This window comes from Apus apus, chromosome 9 (genome assembly GCF_020740795.1).
Source record: "Apus apus isolate bApuApu2 chromosome 9, bApuApu2.pri.cur, whole genome shotgun sequence".
NCBI classification, from domain to species: Eukaryota; Metazoa; Chordata; class Aves; order Apodiformes; family Apodidae; genus Apus; species Apus apus.
In genome coordinates this window covers 9,925,015-9,934,534 of record NC_067290.1, presented here as the reverse complement: position 1 = coordinate 9,934,534, position 9,520 = coordinate 9,925,015, and positions in this window count along the sequence as shown.

The window sequence follows — 9,520 nt, the reverse complement described above, 5'->3', positions numbered from 1 at the left end:
CCTCCTCAGAGATGTTGTTCCCTTGCAGCAGCTTTTCCCATCCCTGCTCCAGTGGCCCCATCTCCACCCGGATTGCTGCAGCCCACGTTTGCAAGTCATTTTTTTTTGTTGTTGTTTTAACACAATGCTGCAATTCTAACCCGGAGCCTCGGATTGTCAAACAGTTTTCCTTTTCTTTTCTTTCCTTCAGAAAAAAAAAAATACAGCTGAACTAATTTGATGAAAGGGGAAAATAAAACATAAGCCAGACTAAACACATGCAGTTCCTACCTACAGCCAGGGCCCAGCTTCACACAGGCCAAAGTCAACACACGTCAATTTTTAACATGACAGGGCTTTAAAAGGGAGGTTTGAGCCCTGGATGAGAGGTGGCTGGAAAACATTAATAATAAGGTCTGTCAATTAAAGGCAGGCATGACAAGCCACCAAGACAAGGGCTAGGGGTTTCCCTTACTCCCTTCTCTTCTTAATTTAGTGAAAAAAGTAATTTATGAAAATAATCCTTCCATTAAAAATAAAAAGATGCAGCCACGTTGCCAAATGAAGGATGGGCTTTGTTTAGGGGACTTGAGAACAGCCCAGCAGGGAAGGGTCATCATCAGTGGGGTAAGGAAAGCCCTTACTCGAGAGATGTTCTCAGAGGCCCCACCCATCCCGGTTCGATTGGTCCCAGTTCACCTGAGCACACTGGGGAAGAGCAGCAGCCCTGCTGCCTCCTCTAGAACATCACTGTCCAGCAGGATTTGCAGTTGCTGTGCTGAGCTGGCTCAGTGGTGATGTGTTGCACTGGAAATGGCTATTTTGGGTTCTGGCAAAAAACAAAACCAACAATGAAACAACAAAACACCTGCTTTTATCAGCCCCACAGGAAGCATTTCTATGGCTGTTCTGGGCTGGGCAAGTTTCTGTCCTGAGTCACCCACTGGGCTCCAAAACAGCTGGGAAAAACAAGGGGATGGGGCACAGCAGCAGCAGACTGAACAGCTTTTGGGAACGAAGGCAAAAGTAATTGGGAAGGTGAGTAAGGGGGAGCAAGTGTTTCATTGGGTGACTAAGGGAGAAAGGGATTTTCTCCTGAAGTCCAGGAAAAATCCACCCACTGTGCTGGGAGGAGGTTCCCATGATCCAGAGAAGCAGTGCTGGCTTTCAGCTGGGGCAGCAGGTAAAGATTCAGCCCAGAGGGAAATGGCAGAGATTAATTTCACCTTTAACACCTAAATAAATACTGTATCCGCAGATACTCTGCACAGTATATACCACACTGGTGTGCATTACACATCCACACAGCCCAGGACTGGCTGATGGACCAGCTCCAATATCCCCCACTGCAGTATCCTGTCCCCAACAGTGGCTGGACCAGACACTCCAGTGGGTTTTAAGAGCCCACAGCAGACAAACACAACCCTCTCTGCCTGCCAGCATCAGCTGTTTCAGTCTTTGAAGGGGAGAGAACCTTCCTGGAGACCCTGCAGGTATGGGCACCATGGGACCTGCACAGTGCAGCAGGAGCACACTCCGAGGGGCTGCTCAGATGTGCAGAGGCTTTGAGGGCCAGGGGTGCAGGATGTGGCTCTGCCACTTCGTGTGCCACCTGCCAAAGCCTGGTGGGTGAGCTGGGCTCCAGCCCTGCTCTTGGGTTGCGTTTCGCTTTCTCTGGCCCAGCAAACAAAACCTCCTTCCAACACTCATGGTGGTCCTTTGCAAGGATGGGCAGAGCCAGCCCAGTCTGATTTTTTTGAAATGAGCCCGAGGTTTCACCTGGCCCCTGAGGCAGTGAAAGGCTCCTGGGGCCTACTAAATACCTCCTCCCTCTCTGTTGGATGGAAAACAAAACAAAAACAAAGTTATTTGGTGCTCTTTTGCTCAGTGACTTGTCAGACCAAGAGCACCAGGGAAGGTGAAGCTGGTGCTTTCAGCCCAGTACAGACTAAATGCATTGAGGATGCAGAAACCCTGCAGAAGAGTCCTTTCCTGAGCTCCTGCTCTGGACACAGCCACTCCAATCTTCTCTATTTGGGGCATGCCAGCCTCACTGCACAGCTTTGGCCACCACCACAGCCATTAGCCCAGGCACAGCCCACCCATGTGTAAGATAATGTTCAACAAGCCAAGCCAAGCAGTCCCACCCCAAGAAAAAGGCAACTTTCATCACAAAAAAAAAACAAACACAACAACAAAAACTGCTGAAGGCAGAGCTCAGAAAGCCTTCTGCTGTCCCTGCCCTTTGCCCACGGTTTCTGGAGTGTTTCATGGACACATCCCACCACCATGGTCCTGGCAAGGTGGCAGTTGGCAGCACTGGTAGCATCTCCACAGGCAGAGGCTGGAAAACACCAGCCCGATCAATGGGGGCACTTGGGCTGAAGTCAATAGCAGGTGTCTGTGCTCCTCACACTAATCATTGAAATAATTGGAACCATTAGCTCCAGTGGCTGCTCCCAAGCCCTCTCCACCACCTGTGCTGAACAAATGCCAGCTGCCAGCTTGCTCCCAGTCCTGTGGTTCCAGGACCCAGCAGGAGCAGCAGTGTGCAGCACAGGAGGGGTGCCAGGGCACAGGTAAATGGCCCTTAGGGTGATTTATTCCTTTGCAGCAGATACATTGGGTTTCCTAAGATACAGTCAGCCACAGCTCAGAGGGGACTGAACCAGTGGAGCTGATGGCTCTGCAGCAAGCAGGGACTATCTGTACCACTCAATCCTGATGGCTGCCTCCTGTCACCATGCCCACACTGTCCTCAAGCACACAGCTCCACCCCCCCAGCCATGTTTCACATGTTCTGTTCTCATAATTCTCCAAATATCCAGCACAGCATCCCATGCTGTCCTGATCCCCCTTCCCTTCCAGGCAGGCAAAGCTGTGATATCACCCAGAAGGATCACACAGCACAGGGGAAACAAATTGAAGGAGAGCCCTTTTAAATCAAGTTCATGCCCTGCATCAAGAAAGGTTAGTTTTGCCACTCCCCAGATAAAGGATACAGATGTTAAACTGATGCCACATTTGATCTCAGCCAAAAAGCCAAGAGGGTTTAAAACATTCATCTCAAGCTGTAAGCAAGGCTTATTCTCATTAATCTTGATAATTGCTCCCCTTCTCCCCCAACACAAGGAGCAGCCACATGATGGCAAGGTTTCCTTCCTCCCAGGAACCCTGCTTGGAGCAGGGATCAGAGATCTGCAATAAATTCCCTCTTTAAAGAGGGAAAGTCTGGGAATGCCAGGCTGGATTCAACAGAATTGCCTCAGACCTGGAGCAGGATCTGGCTACAAGCACTTCCCACTCCAGATGAGCATCTGTGATCCAAGAGCATCAGGGCTGTTGGTGTCACTATAAGACCCAGAGGGTACAAATTCATGAGGGACCAAGAGGACTTAAATCCTTCTCAAACTCCACAAGATCTTTTCAGACACAGCAAATGGGGACAAGGATAAATTAAGCACCTCCAGTGCTGTATCAAGTGAACAATTAGCAGAAAAAAGCTGCCCACAAGAGCCTAATGGAGCAGAGCAGGGAGACTTTCTTCCCAGAGACGTCTGCTAGAAACAGCCTGAAATATTTCCATTTCTGTTGCCTTTTAATAGCAAGGTCAGCTCCTTTCTTCCTACCCTGACATCCTCCATCAGGGCCTCTTTCTGGGAACCCGCAGCAATACGCCAGATGTCACCGAGAGACAGAAAAACAACCATGGGCCAAACTGAGGCATTTTTGCCACTGTCCTGAATCCCAAACGGCTGGGCTCACAGGGGAGAGAGAGCAGAGAGCATCGAGAGCATCCCCTTGGTGGCACTGCTGCCTCTCTGAGCCCCCAGGGCTGGAAGGAGCCCCTTCCTCCAGACACAAACAACCCCTCTGCTCCCACAAAAAGCCACATGGCAAAAGCCCCACACACCTCCAGGCTTCCCCCAGCAGTAATGAGCCACTGGAAAGAATCTAAATCTTTGCACCCCAAGAGCAATTTTTTGATGTCATTGGTTTGTTCCCCCTCATTTTTTGCCCATGCTGGATTTGAACAGCACTCAGCAGGGCAACCAGCACAGCTCTGTGGAGTTCCTGGCAGCACGGGTGGACACTGGCACACAACAATCCCCACTTGCTGGAGGACAGGCACCTTCATGGGTGAGCTCCATCACAGTCCTCCCATGGCAAGCATGGGGGCAACTGGACCTCTGCTTAACCCCAGCAGCAGAGTACACAAGAGAATCAGAGCTGTGAGAGGAGAAGATGAACACTACTGCCCCAAGAAAAGACTGCTTGCACCTTAGGCAGGGAAACACCTTTTCATAGCTACTCCCAGATTTCTAGAGGCTTTCTCAGGGCTGCAGACCTCACACATGCAAAAACCATGTCATTTGCTGCACAGGATAGCAAGGATGAAGTAGGGAAGAAAAAACCCACAAGACTTAAAAAGAAACCCACCTGCATTTGGTGATGCTCTGAACTCCTTCAAACTTTCAGCTCAGGGGCCACTTTCAGGCTTCTTCTCTTTAGCACCAATCTTAAGACTAGAAATAGTAACCACACCAAAAAAGTAAAATAAAAAATGGAGAGAGATAAAACTCTTGAATCTCAAGATCCAAAGCTTAAACATAGCTAGCTCTGTATTAGTTCTAAATATACAGCCTTCTGCCCTCCACCAAGAGAAACAGAAGGAAACACAGGCCAAGGGGAAAGTAAAGCTGCAGGTGTAGGCTTTTATTGGTGGACAGGTGTCCCAGGTGAGTGGGTGTCCAGGTGGGGAAGCTGCCCTGGCATTCCCCTCCCAGGTGTGCTGCCAAGGGCAGGGACTGCTGCCTGTTTTCAGAAGGTGGCCCGTGGCTCTGGCCACTGCTGTGCAGCACTTGCGTGGAAACAGCTTATTCAAAACACCTTTTCGTACTTGCTGAACTCTGGCAACACCTGCAGGTGTGTGTCCTGTGCCACCCACCTCAGCCAGTCGGGGGGGAGCTGAGGCAGTGCAGGGTGGAGGGTCAGGGCTGGCATTTGGCTTTGCTCACCCTGGCTCCTACCCCGCTCCCACTTCACCTCTCTGCAGCAGGCACAGGTCACCTCCAGGGATGCACCGTTCCTGCAAAACCCTTACCTGGCCCACCCAGGGCTGCTCCAACATCATGGCCAGAGTCAGCAGGACATCCCTGTGGATCCCTCAGAGGATGGAGGGATGGGGGAAAGAATTTAAAAGAATTCTTCAATCCTTCAGTTACTCAAGAGCTTCTCCCCTTTTCCATGTATTTCCAGAGTGTCTTTTTCTTCCACATAAAAGGGGCTGGAATAAAGGTCACACTGCAGCAGCTACCCTGAACAAAGCCACAAGCACAGGTGGCCACATGCACACATTTTCTCTCCTGATTTTCCAGGCTTTCAGGAGTGACCTTGGAAAAAGAGTGACCCATACTTCTTTATGTCATGCACAAGAACAGGTTTGTCACCATTCAAACTGTCCAGGCTGCCCAGGTTTTATTTTATTGCATTTCTAGGTGTCACCAAGACCCAGCTGAGTTACATTGCCAACTTGTTCATTAAAAAAAAAAAAAAAAAGCGACTTTGCTTTCCATCTCCACTCTGGAGATGGGGCTCACAGGAAGGACTCAGAGGTGTTCAACACTTTGCTTTTTATTTTTACTAGCGTGCAAGAGGTGACACTGGCAGGAGAAAGGATTGGGCACCTCATCAGGGCACGCTAACAAATAAAAATGTAGGATCATGGCAGGAATAAGCAGATACAGCCTCTTGAAGTGTTTGCAAGCCCGTGGAGGGATCGTATTCATTCTTACAACGTGGTGCAGAGTTGAGTGGTACCGTCCCGCAGCTGCCTGCCCCTGGGGAACCCCCCCGTGGGGAACCCCCAGGCACATCGCACCCTGCCAGCCCCGGCTCCCCCCCACACCCCCGCCGGTTTGCGGGCTGGGGGATGCTGAGGGGGTGGCCCCAGTTCCCCCCCCGGCCCGGCCCGGCCCGGCCCCGCCGCTGCCTCACCCTCCGTAACCAGAAGGTGACGCCGTCCGACTGCAAATCGTTCCCAAGCCCAATTAGGCGGCCGGTATCGGCTGCAATCACGGCTGCTGATAGAGATAAATGGGGAAGGCACTATCTGCCCAACAATAGTGGGTGGGGTTTTCTTTTAAAGGAGGGATGGGGAAGGGGGGGGAAAGAAAAAAAAAAAAAGGTGTTGGGGGGAAAAAAACAATTGAACTTTTCATCAGCTGCTAATCATGATTTTTTTATTGCTTTGCTTAGCATTTTCTGGGGAATAAAACCTCAGAGGAGCCCAGTCTTTTGTGGAAAATGAAAGGGCATATAAAAAAATGAATGTACATGGATTCTAAATATTTCAGGTTGTATGACTTTGTGTTTGACCTTAGCAGAAGATGAACTAATCCTGCAATATAATAGACTTTCATAGAGATATGGAAAATGGCTGCTTTTTTATCTCTGTTGCCATGGGAACCATCAGAGAGAAGGCCTAGCTGAGATGCAATAGAAGGTTATTAAATGTGTGCTTGTGTATATTGGAAAAATACAGCTTTTTGTCATCTTGTGTCACTCATAGGTCTTTAATACGTAATGTTTAGGTTATTAATAAACTAACACAGGTCCATTTTTTACAGGGAACAACTGTGAATACAGCCATAAAAAAATTAGTACAAGTTGTACATTTGCAAAACTCTTGAGCACGGGCAGGGCTGGCTGGGGCTGCTGCTTGTCTGCAACTTCCCACGGAAGTTTCTCTCCCTTTCCAGGCAGGGGAGCCATGAGCTTTACTGGGCAAGCAAAGGGGATCAGGACAATGTGGATGTCCTGTCCCCAGTGTACAACCTGCTGGTCCCCTGGGCTGGGGGTCCAGGGCAGCTCTGGGGGTGTAGGGATGTGCTGTGGTGGCACGAAATAGAATGTCACTTTGTTCAGTACCTGGGCACCAGCTCAGGCTCTGCTAGGGAAAAAAAAGGGGTGAGTGAGAGCTGAGGTGTCTGTTCCCAGCTTGGAGCTGGGGGATCTCTTGTTCCAGAGCCAGGGGCTGCACGGATGGGCTGGGAGGCATTTATTGTTATCAGCAGTTTGGGGTGGGGAAAAAATAAAATTAAAAATAGAGAACAAGAAGCAAGAAAACCTATTGGAAATAAAGAGAAAGAAGCCTGATACTGAGCTGGAAGGGACAGGCTTCACACTAATTCCAGGAGGGACGAAAATCTCCCTGTCTTTGGAGTTTATTTGTTTATTTTTCTCGCCCAGGATCATCAGTTGCTCTTCAAATTTGTTCTGCCTACAACTGGGATGTAAGAGGAATCACCCAGCACCATGGGGGAGGGCAGACAAGCTGGGGGGGAGCACAAGAAGGTTTTATCAGACTGGTCCAGATGGGCCCTGAGACTGGTGAGGGCTGGGACAGGACAAGGGCACAGGTGAGCCTCGAAGTGGCTTCCTGGGAGAACAGGGGTGCTGCCAAGGGCTCAGCACCCCAGGAGCAGCGACGGCTCCTGGCTGTGGGCAAATGTGACTGTGGGTGCAGGAGTGAGTGTGAGCAGGTGCCTGCGGTGCCCAGGATGATACTCACACCTTTTCTGCTCTCCCTGCAGAGCCACCAGCTCCCCAGAGGAGCAACCCCAGATTTCCAAGTGCAGCACCTTGCGAAGTGGATTGCTTGTCCCACCCTGCTCACCCGGATCGGGGACAAGCAGGAGACACTCTGGTCACTCGATGGAGTTCACAGCAAAGACCTGCGTGTGCCTGAAGCCTCGGGGGTGTCCCAGTCCCAGCTGGGGGCACCCCACATGCACAGCAGCCCTGCGTCCATGCATACTAAGTAAAGCAAGGAATACATAGATTCTGCCTATCTGCCGATCAAACGCGGAGATCTGCTCTGGTAAATGATGCATTAGATGCGGTGGCTGTATTTGTTGTGTGAGTTTTGAAAGGGTTCCGATAATCTGGAAGCGAGAGATAAGGAACACCATTTATTCAGCAGCACTTTGGAACCAATTTTCAACCCTGTTCAACCCCATTCTCCAGCAGCCTCCAGGAGCCCAGGAGATAAGGATTGGGCTATTCATTATCTTCACAAGGAACAAAGATTAGCTAGCAGAGATGAAAAATTACCCCTGGATAGTAATAATAAGGAAGCGAACCTGGAGAGTTGCTGAGCCTATATTCTCTCTGCTGCTGGTGCTCCTTCTTCTCTTTTTAAATTCGCTCCCTCTCTTTTTTTTTTTTTTTTGTTGAATCAATATTGAAAATGTTGGCTCTTTTTTTTTTTTTTTTAAAGAAAAAAAAACCCACAAAACAAAACCGAGCCTTCCCCACCGTCTATCATATTTTCAATATGCAGAATATGGTTGTTACCGTGGAAGAGCAGAGCACCATCCCCCCCTTCCTCCCAGACTTTCAGATGACATCTTTAGCACGAAAGCTAAACGGCAAAGGGAAAAAAGAAAATAATCCTTCTCTTCCAGCGGGCATGAGGGGAATGTTGCACACAGGCACCCCTCTGGCCCCAAATGCCTCTGGTGGCACTTGAGGGGTGGCCCCGGCTCCGAGACATCCCGGCTGGCCAGCAGGCTGCGGGTGGGCATCCCTGCACCCCCGCCGGGCTCAGACCACCCGAGTCCCTGCTTGGGCAAAAACCTGCTGGCTTCAAACCCTGCTTGCCCCGTACTTTTTCCGCCTGAGAGACGGACCCTCATTCTAAAGTCGTTCCGTGCGCGGCCGGTGACACCGTTTCTCTCTTCCTGGGCACAAGGGGAAAAAAAAAAAGAAGAAAAAAAAAATAATAAAAAAAAAGGGGGGATATGTATATATGTATAGATTTTAATACCGCATTCTTTTGTATTTTTTTCCCTTGCATAAATCTGGCCATGTATCTCCTCTCAGAGGATGAAGGGTAATACAGGAGGAGTAATTAAAACACTTACTTTGGAAATGGGCTGCGTGGGGCTGATAAGAATTATCTGCCGCATATCAAGGACCCTTTTTCCCCCTAACCATATCACAAAGACAGATAGAAAATGCCAGCAGAATAGGATTTCCTCCCCTCCGCCCCCCCCCCCCCCCCGCTCACATTTTTACCTCCATTATGATGATAATTTTTCTCTCGCGAAACTTTTCTGCTTCCCTTCCTGAACCATATTTCGTTCTCCCACTCCCGCAGGGCCCCCGCCGGACGGTCCGGCCTTTGTCTCTCCATTCCTATGATTTTCCCGCAGCCCCGGGTGGGGGTCTCGTTGCTCTCCCCCTTTCCCAGAGAATCGCCCCGCACCCCGCGGTACCTCAGCTCTGCCCCCGCGGCCACCCCATCCAGCAACGGGGCGCTGGGCGAGGGGTCCCCCCCAGCCCCGCAGACACACACGCAGCCAGCAGGTGAGGACTGCCAAGCCAGGAGCTGGGGGTAGCAAACAGCTCCAAAAAAACATTCGTTCTAGCTGAAATGCCTAATGGGCTACGAGAGATGTATTTTACCGCTTCTTTTCCTAGCTATAACAGCGACTCGTCGCGTAGTATCTGCTTGCGCCTCTTCCCGCTTCCCTCC